Source organism: Castanea sativa, chromosome 10 (assembly GCF_040712315.1).
Source record: "Castanea sativa cultivar Marrone di Chiusa Pesio chromosome 10, ASM4071231v1".
Lineage (NCBI taxonomy): Eukaryota > Viridiplantae > Streptophyta > Magnoliopsida > Fagales > Fagaceae > Castanea > Castanea sativa.
In genome coordinates, this window is record NC_134022.1 from 35,716,640 (window position 1) to 35,736,240 (window position 19,601).

Here is a 19,601-nt window from a genome sequence, read left to right on the forward strand (position 1 = left end):
TAAAAAGCCTGTTCGCAACGTACGTCGCCTCATGGACCGTATTAACGAGTATAAGAGAGTGGAGGAAGACTAACAGCAAGGAAAGGGAAAGGAGAAGGTTATCCCGCAGGAGAGAAGGGATTTCAGGTCGGACAGATACCACAATAACAGGCCGAGGAGAGATTACGTTGGACAGTCCGCCTCGGCAGCACCTCAGGCCGTGAACACTGTATTCCGGGAACCGGTACATCAACTGCTGGAGAAAGTTCGTAAGGAACCCTTCTTTAAATGGCCTGATAAGATAGCAGGAGACCCTGCGAAGAGGAATCGAACCTCTTTGCCGGTACCACCACGGGATGTAGGCCACACTACCGAGAACGTCCAGGACCTGTGGAACCATCACAGGCGAGTCGAGTGAGGGAAAGTTAAAGCGGCACTTGTGTCACCCAGGCGGGTCGGTCAAATTTGGCTCAAACAACCAGAGGAACAATACATCTCGGCCGGCATTGGGAACAATTAATGTTATCTTCGCTGCTCGGCAGACCGGCTCGGAGTCCCACTAGGGTGATGGCGTTCCCATCCTCGGGCCGAGGGATGTGGGTCATGAGCCGAAGAGGTTGAAGGGCACTTTGCCCGTCTTAGGTTTCTCCGAGGAGGATAAGGTAGGGACTATCCAGCCCCATGACGATGCTCTTGTGGTCACCCTCAGGATAGGGAACTATGATGTGAGAAGGGTGATGATAGATTAGGGCAGCGGTGTAGATATCATGTACCCTGATCTATTTAAGGGGTTAAGGTTGAGGTTGGAAGACCTTACTCCTTATGATTCGCCGCTTATAAGCTTTGAAGGGAGAGCCGTTGTGCCGAAGGGACAGATCCGTTTGCCCGTTCAATCCGGCTCAGAAACGGTTGAGGTGGACTTTATCGTGGTTGATGCGTACTCTCCATATACAGCCATCCTTTCCAGGCCTTGGCTGCATGCGCTTGGAGCCGTCTCCTCTACCTTACATGTTAAAGTTAAATTCCCCTCGGGGGAATGTGTTGAGGAAATCCTCGGCAGCCAATCGGTAGCCGGCCGATTGCATATATCGGCTGCAGTACTGCATCAGACAGAAGCCGAGTCTTCGGCTTTGATCACCAAAGACTTATAGCAGTTAACGGCTCCTGATTCATCTGGAATGGTGACAAGAGATGAGACTCATTGCGAGGGGTTAGAGAAGTTTCCAGTAGCCGATGACCCAGAGAGATTCTTCCAAGTCTGTGTACTTTTGCCACACCAGGAGAAGATGGAATTGTTAGAATTCTTGAAGGACAATGTTGATGTTTTTGTGTGGGATCCTTATGAAGCTCCAGGCGTGGATCCGGGCTTCATTTGTCATCACTTAAATGTCAACCCAGCTATTATTCCGAGAAGGCAGCCACCTCGGCGCTCCTCTAGAGAACATTCTGAGGCTGTGAAGGAAGAAGTGCTTAAACTCAAGAGGGCTGGGGCTATCAAAGAAGTTTTCTACCCCGAGTGGTTGGCCCATACAGTTGTCGTTAAAAAGAAAAATGGAACGTGGAGGGTATGTGTGGACTTTGCGTCCGAACAAGGCCTGTCCTAAAGATTCGTTCCCAATGCCACGTATTGATCAACTGGTGGATGCCACTGTCGGACATCCTTGGATGAGTTTTTTGGACGCCTTCCAGGGTTATCACCAGATTCCCTTGGCATTAGAGGATCAGGAGAAGACTGCCTTCATTACACCGACGGGGAATTATCATTATAAGGTCATGCCATTTGGCTTGAAGAATGCTGGGGCTACCTATCAAAGGATGATGACCAGAATGTTCGAACAGCAAATGGGGAAAACCATTGAGGTATATGTTGACGATATGGTGGTGAAAAGCAAAACAATACCCTCACACGTGAAAGATTTGGCTGACACTTTTCAGATATTGAGAAAGTACAAGTTGCGCCTCAACGCCTCGAAGTGTTCTTTCGGCGTGTGGTCTGGAAAGTTCTTGGGATACATGATTACTCATAGAGGCATAGAGGTAAATCCGGTGCAGGTCAAGGCTATTCAGGACTTGCAGCCTCCTCGCAACCCAAAAGAAATTCAAAAGTTAACGGGAATGATTGCCGCCTTGAATAGGTTCATATCTCGGTCAGCTGACCGGTGTCGTCCTTTCTTCCAACTGTTGAATAAGTGGAAAGGGTTTCAATGGACCGAGGACTGCGAGTTAGCTTTTCAATAGCTCAAGCAATATCTTTCTCGGCCACCCATTTTGTCTCGTCCGGAGGCACATGAGATTTTGTTTGCTTATCTGGCAGTGGCCGTCCACGCGGTCAGCCTGGTCCTGATAAGAGATGATAACGGGGTGCAAAGACCGGTTAATTACGTTAGTAAGTCTTTGGGTGATGCCGAGGTGCGTTATCAACCTTTAGAGAAAGCGCTCCTGGCCGTGGTTCATGCCACGCGAAAGCTTCCCCATTATTTTCAGTCCCACACGGTGCTGTTCGACCCAATTGCCCCGCAAGGCGGTCTTGCGTAGCGCGACTACTCGGGGAAGGATAGCAAAGTGGGGGACCATCCTGGGGGCTTTTGATGTTAAATACAAGCCTCGCACCTCGGTGAAGGGCCAGGTCCTCGCTGACTTGGTGGCGGAATTTGCCGAGCCATTACTGGAAGAAACTCTAAAAGAAGCACACATGGATGAAAAATCAGTTGATGTGATTACAGCTGCCATGCCTCCGATTTGGAAAGTATATGTGGATGGGGCGGCTAATCAGGGAGGATCTAGTGTTGGACTTGTTCTAACGTCCCCTGAGGGAATTGTCTTCGAAAAATCTTTGAGATTGGCGTTCTCGGCTACTAACAATGAGGCCGAATACGAAGCGGTCTTGGTAGGCATGAAAATGGTGCATAGAATGGGTGGAAAGGAAATCCATATCTTCTCGGACTCTCAACTGGTGGTCGGCCAGGTCACGGGAACCATGGAGGCTAGAGATCCAAGGATGCAGGAATATTTGGCCCAGATCAAGCGCCAGCAAACTGAATTTGACTCCTTCGCCTTAACCCATATCTCTCGGAGCGGAAACACCCATGCAGACTCCTTAGCCACGCTGGCAACGTCCTCGACTCAAGGTTTACCTAGGGTTATCCTCGTTGAGGATTTACTGGAATCCTCTCTTTTCATTACTAATGCGCGTCGCATCCATCTAATAAGGCCTGGACCTCGTTGGATCGACCCGGTCATATCTTTTCTTAGGAATGATGTCCTTCCTGAGGACAAATCTGAAGCAAATAAGATACGCCGAAAGGCGCCACGTTTCTGGCTATCCGAGGACCAGAAACTGTACAAACGATCCTTTTCAGGACCGTACTTGCTGTGCGTACACCCTGATTCAACGGAAGGGATTCTAGAAGAATTGCATGAAGGGATTTGTGGCAGCCACACTGGGGGAAGATCCTTAGCCCACAGAGCTCTGACTCAGGGTTATTGGTGGCCCAATATGCAAAGAGAGGCCCAAGACTATGCTAGGAAATGCGATCAATGTCAGAGGTTTGCTCCTAATATTCATCAACCTAGAGGAGTTCTTAACCCCCTTTCCAGTCCTTGGCCCTTCGCACAGTGGGGACTAGACATAGTTGGGCCATTTCCGAGGGCAACAGGTAATAAAAGATGGCTTCTCGTGGGAACAGACTATTTCACTAAGTGGGTTGAGGCCGAGTCCTTAGCAAATATAAGAGATGTTGACTCCAAGAAGTTTGTCTGGAAAAACATCGTTACTAGATTCGGTATACCACACACTCATCTCAGACAATGGTGTTCAGTTCGACAGTAAGGCTTTTAGGAGGTATTGTGGCGACATGGGTATCATAAATAGATATTCCACCCCAGCTTATCCTCGAGGAAATGGGCAAGCCGAGGCCGTTAACAAAGTCATTGTCAGTGGGCTGAAGAAAAGGTTGGATGATGCGAAAGGCAGATGGGTAGAAGAGCTCCCTCATGTTCTGTGGACGTATCGGACCACACCGCGCAGGTCCACTGGAGAAACGCCATTCTCTATGACTTATGGAGCCGAGGCGGTGATACCCTTGGAATCTGGTTTTCCCACCCTAAAGACGAGCTCTTTTAATCCAGAGAATAACGCGGGACTCCTGGAGAAAGGCCTAGATTTGCTTGAGGAACGGCGCGAGGCAGCAATGGTCCAAATGGCTTATTATCAACAGAAGCTAAAACGGGGATATGACGCCCACGTGAGGCTAAGGCCACTTGCACCTGGTGATCTCGTACTAAGAAAAGTTGTGGGCACCTCTAAGAACCCAACTTGGGGTAAGCTAGGACCCAACTGGGAAGGCCCCTATCGCATTATTTCAGTAGCAGGCATAGGGTCATATCGGCTAACTGACCTAGATGAAAGAATTGTACCACGCCCATGGAATGTAAATAATCTTAAAAGATATTATTATTAATAAAGTGTGCTTTTGTCAGTGAACATTTCAAAGTTATGAGTACCTCTGACGCATGCAGCTACTGTTCTTAAGAATCAAACAGAAACTTGGTTAAGTGCAGTCCTCGGACCACAAACCTTGTGAAAATTGATGTCTTGTCATTTGTTAAACAGAACCTTAGAAATTAACATTTGAAGCTACTGTTCTTAAGAATCAAACAGAAACTTGGTTAAGTGCAGTCCTCGGACCACAAACCTTGTGAAAATTGATGTCTTGTCATTTGTTAAACAGAACCTTAGTTATGCCGGGTCTTCAGACCTCTTACTTTGGGAAAATTAACATTTGAAGCTACTGTTCTTAAGAATCAAACAGAAACTTGGTTAAGTACAGTCCTCGGACCACAAACCTTGTGGAAATTGATGTCTTGTCATTTGTTAAACAGAACCTTAGTTATGCCGGGTCTTCGGACCTCCTACTTTGGGGAAATTAACATTTGAAGCTACTGTTCTTAAGAATTAAACAGAAACTTGGTTAAGTGCAGTCCTCGGACCACAAACCTTGTGGAAATTGATGTCTTGTCATTTGTTAAACAGAACCTTAGTTATGCCGGGTCTTCGGACCTCCTACTTTGGGGAAATTAACATTGGAAGCTACTGTTCTTAAGAATCAAACAGAAACTTGATTGAGTGCAGTCCTCGGACCACAAACCTTGTGGAAATTGATGTCTTGTCATTTGTTAAACAGAACCTTAGTTATGCCGGGTCCTTGGACCTCTTACTTTGGACAAATTGACATTTAAACTTATTGATCTTAAGAACCAATGGGAAATTGTTTAAGTCTTGTCCTTGTACCACAAACTTGATTAAAGTTAATTTCTTATTGCGCCTGGAAATTAGTGCCTTACTGGTCATTAACTCGGATCTTAAGGTTTATATCTTTAAGTGTTAAGCAAATTTATATAAGGAATGATCCTCGGATCTTACATCCTACTAAAAACAATGCTACACATTATAAGGTTTTAATCGTTGTATGAGGTCTCTCTTTTTGAATCAAGGCATTGTTTAAACATATTAGCCATATCACTTTTTATTAAGTTTTTAATAACACGCGAGTGACTGCTTGGAGGTTATGATTGTGCAGAATTCGAAGTTAGATTTGTTTGCTCTGCCCCTTTTTGACCATGTACTAATGGCAATTTTTATGACGAATGTAAAAAGAATAAAGTAAAATGGGCGCGACATAAATAAGAATCAAACGAAATAGTTCTTCATTAATCACTTAAATGTACATTACATATTTAATCCAGATGTAGAAAAAGAAAAGTCCTAAAGCTAGGTCCTAAGCTTTTGGAGGGGGGTCTTGCTGAGAGGTGCTGGTGGCCTCGGTCTTTCTCAACTCCAGCTCAAAGGGAGTCATGACTTGCTTTCCTTTGTCTACTGTCTTTGTTGGAAGGACGTTGGGTTCCACTTTCTGGCTTAAGTCCTTCTCTTCATCCCCTCTTCCTTCCTTCTCTTTGTTGGAACCTGAAGGTTCTGTAGGATCTGGAATTGCGTGGACCGTCGGAGCGGAGCGGGGAGAGTTGACTCGGGGGTAGGAGTAGCGGCGGGGAGCCTCTTCAATCTCCTGTATCTCCGGGGGAAGCCAACGTTCTCGGACTTCCTCGGATCCGAAGATAGAGGAACTCCGGCTACGTTTAGGGCTTCCCCCGAGACTTTCGACGGTACTCCGGCACAAAGGCTGCGAAGGCCTCTGTCAGCTGCTCCTCGGTGGTTGCTACCCCTTCCTCGTAGCTCGTCTGCTTGGCAGCCTGTAAAGAGCGTTGGAATGAGCTGGCTTCTTCTTTCGTCAGCGCAAGTTCCTTTTCCAAATCCGAGCGTTCCCTTTGGGCTCGAGAGAGCTCATCATCTTTTTCGCGAAGGAGCTTGCGCTGCCCTTCTATTTGGGTCTTCATGGTCTTCAGATTCGCCTCGGCCCCATTCTTTTCTCTCTTCAGATCAGCCACCTCCGAGACAAGCTTCTCGTTCTCAGTGAGGGCTGTGCCCAAGGACTTCTCAGTCTCCATCCTAATCTCCATCTCAGTTCTGGCCTTCTTCCGAGTGTCTTCAATGAACTTCTCGGCTACAAAGACCTCCTGAATGGCCTGTAACAAAGTATGATGGAATCAGGAATAGTAAAAAACTTATGAATATTGTTAGAAGTGGAATCTTCCTAAAAAGGGGGAAACTTACCAGCGCTAGATCCCTTTTTAAAGAAAGGAATAGTTGTGGCTGGCTCATTTTTTCCAAGGTCTCCATATCCTTGGGCAGCAGAAGAGGGCGCTCCAACACTTCGGCCAAGTGGTGGGCATGGCCTTGTTGAACCGCCCTTATACTGGATTGGCAGGAGATGGGAGCACCATCCAATCTTAAGTCAGGGGCCCAGGTGACCGGTACTCGGCGCACTTCGGCCTCATCCCTGATCTCCCCGCTTTCAACTGAGCGGGCCCTACCCTTGCCTTTATCCAGCTTCTGCTGCTGAACCGTTGGGGGTTGTTGTCGTGGTTTCTTGGGGACCTTGCTGATCGTCCCCTCGGCCTCCCCCTTTCTCTTCTTTTTGGGATCCTCGACTGGAAGTTTTGGCTCGGCTAGAGGAGGGGGAGGTGGCAAAATTGGAAGAACTTGAGACGCCCCCGTCTTTTTCCCGGCGACCTTTGCACCTCTCTTGGTTAGGAGATCCTGCATCCTATCCATGTCTTCCTCGGATTCGTCTTCCGGTCGGGCAACTACGAACCCTGCAATTCCAGAGGCCTCGGTGGCTTCTTCCTCCTCGTCAGAAAGTACGACGAACTGAGTCCCTCGAGGTCTCTCGGTGTCTTCAAGTTGGAATTGATCTATCTCTTCGTCTAGTGTATGCGAAGAAGACACCTGCTCTTCTAGAACAACAGTTTCCTGAGAGTGCACGACGATGGGGATTGCCGCAATGGGCTGTCCGTATAAAACGGTGTTAGGGGCGTCAGGGAGATCGTGGTCGTCCAAAAAGTGGGGTCGGGCTATGTTTATCTTCTTTGGCCTTCGGTCACCGGCTATTATGGCGTTTTCTATCTCCTGGAAGTCCGAGGAGATGGGAGTGTACCCTAGAATTAGATGAGCCGCTCTGAGTTGTAGGTCCTCGCTGACAAACACCTCGGAGCGCAGTACTCAGTTAAGATCTGCAACGTTGCAGTGGCTTAAGCGTGGGCGCACGTGTCGCTTATCTGCGAAGGAAGACACCAAATCAAACGAACATGGTCAGATTCACACAACATATGATAAACCGAAATAAACGTGAATGCATGTGAGTGCGTATTTTTGTGAGTATTAGAGGAGTTTATGTGGGGGGGGGGGGAGGCTAATCCTAAGGTGTCGCACCTGGATCTCCCCACTCAACTGGTCAGTGGAGGCCGTCGTGCCAGTTCCCAGAGACGATCAGGTAGTCATCCTTCATGCCTTTGTTGGATTTGGGCAGACAGGAGATTAGCCTAACGACGCTGGAGCGGGATTTAATGTAGTAACCTACTTTGGAGAGTTTATGGGACTCGTACAGAAAGACAACATCATGCCAGGTGAGGTTTAGACCCATTTGCTCGTTTAGAGCATCGACGCTACCCAAAACTCTAAAAATGTTTGGGAGGCACTGATCGGGACACAACCGGTGGTTGCGGAGGTACTCCCTAGTTACAGGCCTCATGGGGAGGGTCATCCCACCCTCTATAAAGGCTATCATTGGGATGATAACCTCTCCCTCCTTTCTAGAACCGGCCACGGCTTCTGCCGGGCAATATTTCAGGCCTACATCGCCGGGAATGTGATATTTGGCTCTGAAGCCTTCCATTCCAGCGGCGGTATCAACTAGACACTTAAACCTACCCATCAGAAAAGAACGAAAGGCTAAACTCTAAAGGGGAGAATATCTACGAGGACAGCCGAGGACTATATCCGAGGAGAAAAGGTTAAGAAGAGAGAGAGCAAGAACTTACAAAGTTAAAGGTGTGCAAATTTCCACGGTTTTCTGTAGGTAAAGTGTGATTGCTGATGTTTTGATGGGATTAGCCCCTGGGGAATTAAATGAAGGCGCAGGTTCCCGAAGCGTCACGATGTGCGGAAAAGCGGCCTCGAAATTATATTTGTCCCGCCCAAATTTTCGTGGGGTAACGAGGACCGTTGGATACCCATCTCGCCGTTGAACGTGGAAGACAAAGTGTGGCTTACAGCAATAAATGCGCGCGTTTTTGAAAATAAAACCCCAAGTGTCATCTTCTGGGACGTGAAACGATTTCCACACGTGTAATCACTCACAAAGTGTGTGGAGTGAGTTCTCGTCAGATCAAAACCCTATTTTTCTCCTCGGACGTTGAAAATTAGAGTTTTGAGGGGCTATTGTGGGGAGTAAAAAGACCCTGATGGAGATGTGGGCCTTTGGGCCATGCTAGGGAAGGTCAACCTGCTCTTGGGTTTAGAACTTGTTAGTACTACGGGTCAGCCCATACGCCGAGGATCCGAGGATCCAGCCGAGGGTGAATTTCTCTTCGGACGGACACCGGAGAACCTGGGACTTCATGATAAAGGTTAGGGAATGACACGGTCAAGACCGATGGTTAAAGGGGTGAAACCCTTGAATGTCCTAGAAGCACCGATGTTAAGGAAATACCAAAGATAAAGGCTGTCACCTCCACATTAAAGACCCTGCACCTACCACCCTGGCCGCATTAATGGGGAAGTGACACCTGAACAGTGGAAGGAAAACTTCTGGTTACTATTCAAAGGCACTGAGAAAAGAAATATCTAGGTTAAGGGGGAGTTGGGGCAACACGTGTACAAAGTATCAAAAAGAGGAGTATTTAAGGAGCAATTTAGAACAGAAAGGGGGATCCCTTCTTTGTAATCTAAAAAAGAAAAAAAAAAAAAAAAAAAAAAAAGAGATAATATAAGAACTGTTCTCGGCTTACGTCTGAGCAGGTTGATTTACAGTATTCCTTGTTGTTTTTAAGTGTTTACAATCTTTGGCTTGTTATTTAATCCTCAAACACTTCTAACCTGGGTTTCAAGCCCACACTCTACAAATCATATTGTTTAAGGCTCATTGGGCCTGAGCCCGTAACTGTTCTTAGGACCAGGTGCAATTGTGCACTTACAACTAAAGTCTTTGAGTTTTTGTTGATTTTTTAAAATTTTGACACATCAAGTTTGCAAGCCTTAGAAATTTACACCTCATTATAATTTATTTTATTTTTTAATTTCTTTAATTAGACTGCAATATTAGAGAGATTCACATTAGGATTAGGATTTAAAACCCTACAACCTAAAAAACCAATGTGGAACCAAAAAATCAAAAACCATACAACCCAACAAAAATTAACACACATTAATATTTTTTACAATAGAGATACAAACTATTTTACAAATAATTGTACAAACTGCTGATGCGGTGAGTGATTATTGGTAAATGAAAAAAATAATATTAATAGTGGGCCTAGGTAAAAACTAATAAGAAGTTAGCTACATCAGAATTTTATAAAAATATTGTAAAATAGTTTGTGACTGTAGCATTACTCTTTTACAATATTATTTAACCTCTCAAACCTTTGTGATTCTCTTCTGCCATTTCAAGGGTCTCATGGCTGCCAACAATACCACTCCATTACCTTTGGAAAAAAGACTGGTTTGATTGATTCATACCAAAAACCCAAAAACCTAGAAAACAAATATGTAAACCAAAAACTCAAAAACCCTAGGCAAACCAAAAGTCTTTGATCAGCTAAAAACAGATGTAAAAATAATTCATTTTTAGTACATGAAAGAAACACAATTTTTTTTTTTTTTTGGTGTTGTTCTATAATTTGTAGGGGCTTTGAATGGTTTGAATCTTTAATTTTTTTTTTTCTTTTGAAAGTTTTAACATCTATATTTTTGGGCTTATTTTTTGCAATATTTGAAACTATTGGGAAAATTTCAACAATTATAGTTATATATGGATTATTTTTTTGAAGATAACACATCTTTCTCTTATGTTTCTCTATTGTGTAGTCTCTCTCTCTCTCTCTCACACTCACACACACACACACACACACCTTTGTTTCAATCATTTCTAGTATGTGAGTGAATCTTTTGATTCTTTAATTTTTTTTTTTTTTTTGCAGATTTTTTGCAAGCTCATAGCACGTTTAAAAGTGGATTCTTTATCAAATAGTAACATAAAATATTGGAATAATTTAGGAATGGTATAGTCCTGAAGACACAAATGATTTGAAGACTTGGGAGTTTAGCTTGGAGCTCAACGTTGGCCCAAGAGAAAGAGAACAATAGCTACCACCTACTGGTGTATTTTCTTGCTGCCGCAAATCAAAGAACTAGCCCTAGGCCTAAGTTCAATATGGTCAAAATAATCACCTGCAATAATGAGTTAAAACAAAAGAATTCCAACCGCAAATTAATATATATGACTTATCCAGGGATTAATTAGTATAAAAAAAGGTTCAACGGTAAATAACTCAAAGAAGTCCTACTATAGCCACATTATCTAATAGTAAATCCATGCAATAGACAAATTCAATTATGACAAATACGTCATATCCATAATAACCATAAGACAAACGAGGGCAAACTAATGTGATTGAAGGGAGAGAAAAAAGTGTATAGCCGTATGCAAGCAATACTTTAACTCTTCAAGTAAGCTTTCTTCTCATCAAGACATGCTTAAGAAATGGTTGTATAGTGACTTATTCTAAGATTCTAAGAAAGCTGGGTTTTAGGGGGTTTGGAGAGACAGAATTTATGGAAGAGTTGAAGAGCAAAGTGTTTGTATATATAGGGATGAATTCCACCTATTATTATAGCTATATGGTTTTCTCTCTTTTTCTATTTGTTGTACTTGTGCTAATACCCTCATTTTATAGTGTTTTAGAAGTGCAAGAATGAAATTGGTAGACATAGAAGGACTCTAAACCAATTAGCAATGAGAATTGACTATTCTTGCTAGTCTTTTGCCAATACCCTCTATAGACATGCACTCGATTTTGCACTCATGATTTAATTAAGGAAGATGATTAAAATAACCATTTATATACCCAAAATTCATGATTGCATTACATGCATTAATTCATTCATTGCATATCATTAAAATAATCTTGAGGTTCTAACGGTCGCAATGGTATGCCCGATTTTTAAATCAGATCGTCAGATTGAAAGATATCACATGATCAAGTTTGCACGGTCTGCATGCATTTTGTTTAAGTAGAACCAACCACGTATGATTAATTTAAATTAATTCTGATTAGCTAGAAAATTAATATTAATTAAATAATTTCGTAATTGGTTGTTAGTTAATGTCAAAAATAGCCTTACTTGCATGGGAATAAAGAAGATAATCAGATAACAACAAAATTGTGGATAATCAAAACTTTTGAGAGTGTTTATTTACAAGATAATCATTGTTGTAGAGACCTGAATCATCAGAAAGGGAGTTTAATTCTTAGAATATGGATTAAAAACGCGTCTAAATACAAGTGTCGGCTCAAAAAACCTCAAAAAAGAAGTCCAAAATGGACTAGAACTCAAACACGGGTTCGGCACCCAAAAGCGGCACTTTTGGAGTGCCGATTGGTACAAACGCGGGCCACGGCCTGAGGGCACTTAGAATGAGATAAATCTCGTCCTTTTCGATTGTTTAGAGATAAGAACGCGCCCCAGTTCGTATTCTGATCATTTAACTAATTTTTCGAACACCCCAGCCTTTATAAATAAAGGATACCTCTTAGAATTCAACACTTTTTCACGCTCTCTGACTCTCCTCTTCTCTTCTTTTATTTTCTCTCTTACGTTAAAGATGTTTTGGAAGCTCTGACTTTGGGAATTTCTTTTCTTTAAGCAAAATGCTTTAGGTTTCAAAGAGAATTGAGTAAATTTCTTTGAACCCTAAAATTTTTCTTCGCTAAGAAGAGCACGTCCATGCAAGAGATAATTTTTCTTTTCTTTTTCTGTTCCTTTCTATTAATTCTACTTGATGATGCATGAATAGATTTAGGATTTTTTTTTTTCTGATGTTATTGCCATGGGTTGTTTAAAATTTTCTTTAAATATATCTTTAGATAATTCTTTTGGTTGTTATGATTTCTCCGAGTCTCAAAAATCTGCTAATTAACAAAGATTTTTTTTTAATTAAAACTAATCTAAAATTTTCAAATCTGATTTTTTTAACACACAAAAACATATCTATATTTTCCTCAAATACAAATCTGATTTTTAAAAAAACTCAAAACTGATCTGTATTTTCATTAAATACAGATCTGATTTTTTTAACACATAAACTGATCTGTATTTTTATTAAATATAGATCTGAATTTTTTAATAGATAAAAACTGATCTGTATTTTCATTAAATACAGGTTTGAATTTTTTTAACACATAAAAACTTTTATGTATTTTCATTCAATACAGATCTAATTTTTTTAAAAAAGAAAAATTTTCTTTGTCACAAAATAGCAGATTTTTGGAACTTAAAAGAGGAAGTCAAAAGTTGAGATGGTTTTTGTTTGATGCATGTAACATAGATCTATTTTCATGAGTGTAGTTCCTCTTCTTAAAAAAAAATGTCTTTTTCTTATTTTATTCATAAAAAAAAATTTTGATTTTTTTTTCTCTACAAATCTTGATTTTCTTTATAATAAAAACAGATATGATTTTTCTTAATAAAAATCACCATTTTTAACTTTACTCAAAAACAAATCTAATATTTTTTAACAAAAACTTTGTTCTTTCTTTATAATAAAAACAGATTTGATTTTCTTTACAAAACTAATTTTTTTTAATCTACACAAAAACAAATCTGAGTTCTTTTATATGAATCAAATCATTTCTTTAATTCACAAAACAGAATCTGAATTTTTCTAAAAAGGAGGATGCATTCATAAAATAGGTTTATGTGAGTTAGCCTTGGTCAAGTGTGTCATGTATGTTCAACATATCATTCAATATCATGCATAAAAGGGTATATTGGTCATTACAGTATAGAAGACCAGACTCTATCTAGACGAAATAAGTGTCTAACACCTTCTCATTCCGTAACCTAGCCTCCGAATTTAGTTCTTTTGTATAGGTAGACCTGTGCTTTGTCTTTTTTTTTTTTTTTTGGGTAGATTGTAACTAGTACTCAAGGCCTTCTAAGATTCAATCTATGAAGCTTGTATTTATTTTTATTCAATTAATGACAATGAAGCATTTTGGTCATGTAAAGTTGTATTTCTTCTTTTTTTTTGTATAAAAAGAATGATTAAGTGTTAACTCCACACCACTTATCCAAAAAGAGATGTGCCCTTAAAAGCACATAAATCTCTTTTTTTGGAGCACCCTAAATTTCCCGGTCTCTCACACCCTCATTTTATAGTGTTTTAGAAGTGCAAGAATGAAATTGGTAGACATGGAAGGACTCTAAACCAATTAGCAATGAGGATTGACTATTCTTGCTAGGCTTTTGCTAAAGATATAATAAGTTTGTTTTCTTCAAGCTATTTGGTTTCTATTCCTAATTAGTGAAGGCATGCAATTGTCAAACAAAGTGCATTGTTTAGCATTTAAGTCTTTGTCCTATGGTGTCACTAGTCTAATTATTAGCCAGTCTAATTTGATTTAAAGAGAAACAAACCAACAATAGCTAGTTCTTCACGACTTCATGTGGGCCTTCATAGTGGGCTGAGCTTCTTTGTTTCTTTCTGTAGATTGAAGTTTTGCGAATGGGCCGGTCTTTTATGGCCGAAGGCATTTTTCCAAGTGAGTTGTGTGCCTCGCTTCTTTTTCTTTGGGCTTATGTGCCGATTTTGTGATGTCATGTGAAGGAAACCACGGAAATTTTTTAGTAGCTCATGCCGCGTGGTTTAATGAGAAGGAAAGAATATTGTCTGGTGCTTTTGAACTCGGTTTAGCTCGGCCGAGAGATTTTGGCCTTTTAGCTTCGTAATGGATTTTTAGCCCATTTTGATTGCTGAGGTTTATAGGACTATGGACCCAAATTTATTTTTAGTGAGGGAGGTGTTGGGTAAAGTCCAACCCATGCAGCATGAAAATAATTTTCATGAGCCCATTTGAAAAAAAAAAAAAAAATTATTTCACTATTGTGCAAGTGTATTACAATAAGGTCCAGCCATGTGACATGTATCCAATTTGTTTTTGGGGTCAACTCTCGTTTTAGGAAGATAATAATTCCTTTGAATTGTGATACATAAATATTACAAAATAATTTGCAAATAGAGACATTAATAGAACTTTAAAATATCTTCGGTAGTATGGCCTCGACAAAGCAAACCTTGGTTTTATGAAGTGGCTTAGGAACTTGAACAATGGATTAGCTTTTGTGGCATCCATTAGTTCCACCCCATGATAATCTCCTTTATTAAACTGCGCCTCTACAAGAACACCCTTCTTATTCAATATCTCTACCAGTTCCCTCTGACGGTCTATCAATGGGTCTCCATCACAGCCTATCACCAAAACCCACCAACCCAACTTTCTAATTTGATCAAAGTGATCAGGTCCACCACCCACCGTTGGATTGCAATACTCGTGATCGCGGTCAACCCCAATTTCCATATAAGATCACTAACACTTTGTGGCAAAACCGAATTGTTGACCAACCTGAGCTCTGACTCAGTTCTCTGTGACCCACCAAAGAATGGGTGGTGCAAAACCAACCCTCTGATCTTCAATGGTTTAAAATCATCAACAGCTGTAGATGCACGTAGCCCTACCTGATAGGCTATATTGCCACTCGCACTAGTACCCATTAGAAAACACTTGGAATAATGAACAAAGTCACGAAACAATTTTTCATGTGTACATTTTATCCAATGTAACGCTTCCGTTGCATCATCGTATGCCGCAGGAAGGCGGTGCTCGAGAGCGAGGCGGTATTCGACGGAGACGACCGCGACGACGAGTTGAAGTGCCGTGTTGGAGCAAAAGTCATTGTTCATAGTGGAAGCAGCACTTGAAGTAGTAAAGCCTCCACCATGGTAGTACACAATGAGAGGAAACTTTTTAGTCTTGTTGGAGGTACTAGCTAGTGCTTGACTTGGTAGGAATATGCGGAGCCAGGTGTTGTGATTTGGGTTGAGAGTGACATCTTTGGTGATGATAGGGGAGGTACCAGCAATATTGTGATGATCAGTACTGTCATGATTTGGGACAATTTGGGGGTACTCATAGGGATCAATGGTGGAACTTGGTGGTGCAGTTTGGTTTCTGGACATGGTAGTACTGATTTTGTTGATGAAGGGGTTGAAGAAAGATAGTTTGACTTTGACAGTGTAGATTATAGATGGTTCATGACTTCATGTGGTTTTAAATTTGTTTGTGATACAATTCTTCATGTCAATTTTTTATTTAATACTTTAGCGCTCTAGTGGATTCTTAGATATATTAGACTATTATTACTTGATCCATAAGTTTATTTGATTGCTAACACCACAAGCTAGGCTAGAGTGATATTATAAAGTGGGAGGCCAAGGCCTGCAATATTAATTGTTCAGAAAGTAGTTTAGGGCGGATGTGTTTGTTTAGATAGGAAAATTATTGTGTACTCCCGGAGTATCATTAATACGTACTCCTTTCTCTCACATGAATGGTGAGTTCCACTAATTAAATTTATGGTGGGATCCACCATTTATAAGAGAGGAGGGAGTACGCATTTATGGTACTCCGGGAGTACTTACTAATTTTCCATCTAGATAATTACTCGAAGGATTATCATTGACCTCAATAAAATTTTTTAAAGTGTGAGGCCAAGGCCTGCAATATTATTTGTTCAGAAAGTAGTTTTAAATTTAGGGTGGATGTGCTTGTCTAGATAATTACTCGAAGGATTATCATTGACCTCCATAAAATTTTAGTTAAATTATAGATTAAAGAATTTTTTTTCCTCTTGTTTTAGTTAGTCCATTTGTTATATAAACATGCATCCCACTCTTTATTTATTTTATTTAAATAATTCTATTTAATTTTTTTTCCTTCACTCTCTCCCACTTTTATAACAACCACCCACATAAATTGCAGTTACCACCCCCTCAAAGTCATCTCCTCATCAACTATGGTACTACTTATGGTTCTGATACTCAAAATTTTCAAAGAATTGAAAATGTGAAGAGTTCAAAAATGCAGCTATAGGTCCAGCCAAATAATACTTTTTGAGAGGATGGCATGTACAGCCGAATAAATATTTTTTTATAAAGGAGGGGCTATAGCCGCGTTTACTAGAAACACGACTATAGTCCTAACCTACAGCCGCATGTTATAAAAAACGCGGCTTTAGACATAACTTATAGCCCGGTTTTAAAAAAACGCAGCTATAAGTAAGGTCTATAGCCGCGTTTGTATGTGTCTTTAGCTACGTTTTTTGGGCTTATAGCCGCGTTTCTAAAAACGCGGCCATAGGTTCAGCCAAATATTACTTTAAAAAACGATGCCATGTACAACCCAGTAAATATTTCTTTATAAATGTGGGGCTATAGCCGCGTTTTTTATAGAAGGCGGCTTTAGACATAACACAAAAAACAAAATGACCTATGAATGCAGTTTTTTATAACGTAGGGCTATAGCCACATTTTTAGAAACGCGACTATAGATAACAGTGGAAATCCACATTTAGCATGAGATTTGAGCGGGCTAAAATATATTTTTTAAGTAGGACCTATAGCCGCGTTTTTTAAAACGTGGCTATAGGTAACACAAAAAACAAAAAAGGATATGCTGAGATATGTAGCCGAATAAAATATCATATTTTCTAACAGAGTAGGACCTATAGCGGCGTTTTTATATTTTCTAACAAAGTAGGACCTATAGCCGCATTTTTAAAAACGCGGCTATAGGTCTACCTTTTAAAAAATAAAAAAGTGATGACCTGACCCCCCCACCTACCCCATTTGCTCCCTACCACTCAATTCAAAAATATCTCATCTTTTCTCTTTGTGCCCGGTGTTCTTCTTTTCTTTTCTTATTCTCTCAACACAGCCATTCTTTTCTTTTTCTCTCAACACAACACAACGGATTCTTTTCATTTTTCCGGCAAGGATGACTGGAAATCTTCATTGGAAAAGCTAAGGTTCACTCATCTCTACTATTTGAGGTAAAAAATTTCTAATCTTCTTATGGGTATTATGCTTTTGCTAGAGCTTATTTTTTATCTAAGCTTTATGAGCATTGGGAGTAATATTTATGTATTTATATGTATGGGTTTTACATTGGTGGAATTATTTGATTTTGAATTTTTTTGGATATGTGCTTGAATTTGTGCTATTGTGTTGCTGATATTGTGCTTATGTTTAAATGGGTTTGTGTTCTTGAGCTTGTTCTTTTCTGTTTTCGGGCTTATACTTTTGTGTTCCTTGAATGGATTTAGTGTTAGATTTGGGTTGGTTTTGTTGAATGAGAGGAGATTCATGAGTTTGTGTTATTATATTTTGGAGCATGTTATGTTTTTATTATGAGGATATTGTGTTTGATTTTGAATTTTCTGGGTGTGTTTGTATTGTGGGTATGTTGTGTTTGATTTTGAATTTTTTGGATTTGTGTTTGATTTTGAATTTTTTTTTGTTTGAATTTTGAATTTTTTGGGGAAAAAAAACCACAATTTTTTTTTTTTAATAAAACTTATAGCCGCGGTTATAAACGCAACTCAAAGTGGGTCTATAACCGCGTTTTTAAAAAACGCAACTATAGGTCTCAGACTATAGCCGTGGTTAAAAAGCGGCTTTAGGCCTGACCTTTAGCCACGGTTATAAAAATGCGGCTACAGACCCGTAGGGGCTGTTGCTACGCCGCTTAGGCCTGGGTTGTAAACGCGGCTATAGCCTATAGCCGCGTTTTTGGGGTCTATAGCCGCGTTTTTGAAACACGGCTATAGACCCCTTTTTTGTAGTGTTGACACTCATTTAAATCGTAGCAAGGCAAAGACGAAAGCTGTGGCTCTAAACTTGGAAATAAGAGGTCAGTGAAACATTGCTAGGAGCACATCATTAGGAATATTTAGGACAAGAATGACCATAATTTCTTGCACTACGTTGTGTCATCATGTCAATCCCATGATAAACTCACAAGTCCAAGGCAAACTCAATGACGTTATTAGCTTTACTCTTTATTTATTATTATTTTTTTTTGTATAAAAAAAAGAGTTTTTACTGTAGACTCATTAACCCCACGCGCACGTGACGACTATAAATAATACCGTGTACTTCTGGAATTTTGATGAAATTATCATTATGAACACAACACATTTATTAAAGTTACAAAACAATGCAATGATACATTGTTAGCTTTACTTGGATTGGATTAATTGGACTTGAACTTAAAAGCTATAATTTTTTTTTTTTTTCCGGCTATAGGACTCAAAGCAGGTGGGCTTAAGATTGGGTTGATTTGCCCTTTTGCACTTTTTTTTTTTTTAATTAGATTGTCCAAGCAGGGGCACAATGCACATTTAAATTTTAAAAAAAAAAAAAAAAAAAAGCTACAAAGTCAGCCCCAATCACCAATATACTTCGGCCCAACCACGTTGGGCCCAGTACAATATTTTAGCAGCTCTCCATGCACCTTCAGGCTTGCAGGAATTGGGTGCGCCTAGCTAACTATCTAAAGATTCTAGTTCTAGTGCCCTTTTTTTTGATAGATAGATATGAGGAGCGGGAAGTGGACATAGGACACTATAAAGGATGCTCTTAGTATTATTATTGAGCTATCATTTGAAACTCATTAACTTCTTTAATTTATTAAAATATATACTCGTAATCTATGAGATTCACCATGAACCCCAAAAAAAAAAAAATCTTTGAGATTCACCAGAAAATTAATGAAAAATATTAATTAATGAGTATCAATAAATAATAAATAAAATAAGAGAATATATATATATATATATAAGGATTTTAATATAATTAGAATTTTTATAAAAATAACAAGCATAATTTTTTCAAGTTTTATTATAGTGTTATGTTACTTTTTTCTAATACAATGATGAGTTCTATTAGGTATGCAACAATTTAACACTCTTTATAAATAAAAAAGAAATTTTAATATAATGCTGAAGTAGTATATGTCGGTTTTTAAAAGCTTAACGCTCTGTTTGTTTCGCTGCAAAATATTCTGTAAAGATAGTTTTCCACATTTTTCAGTGTTTGGTAGCACAAAAA

The 19,601-nt window shown here is 40.1% G+C and overlaps 1 pseudogene; it reads right to left on the bottom strand.

The window, feature by feature from the left end:
* Nucleotides 1-11,859: 11,859 nt before the first annotated feature.
* Nucleotides 11,860-15,671, bottom strand: LOC142612448 (carboxylesterase 1 pseudogene; annotated as a pseudogene).
* Nucleotides 15,672-19,601: the final 3,930 nt, after the last annotated feature.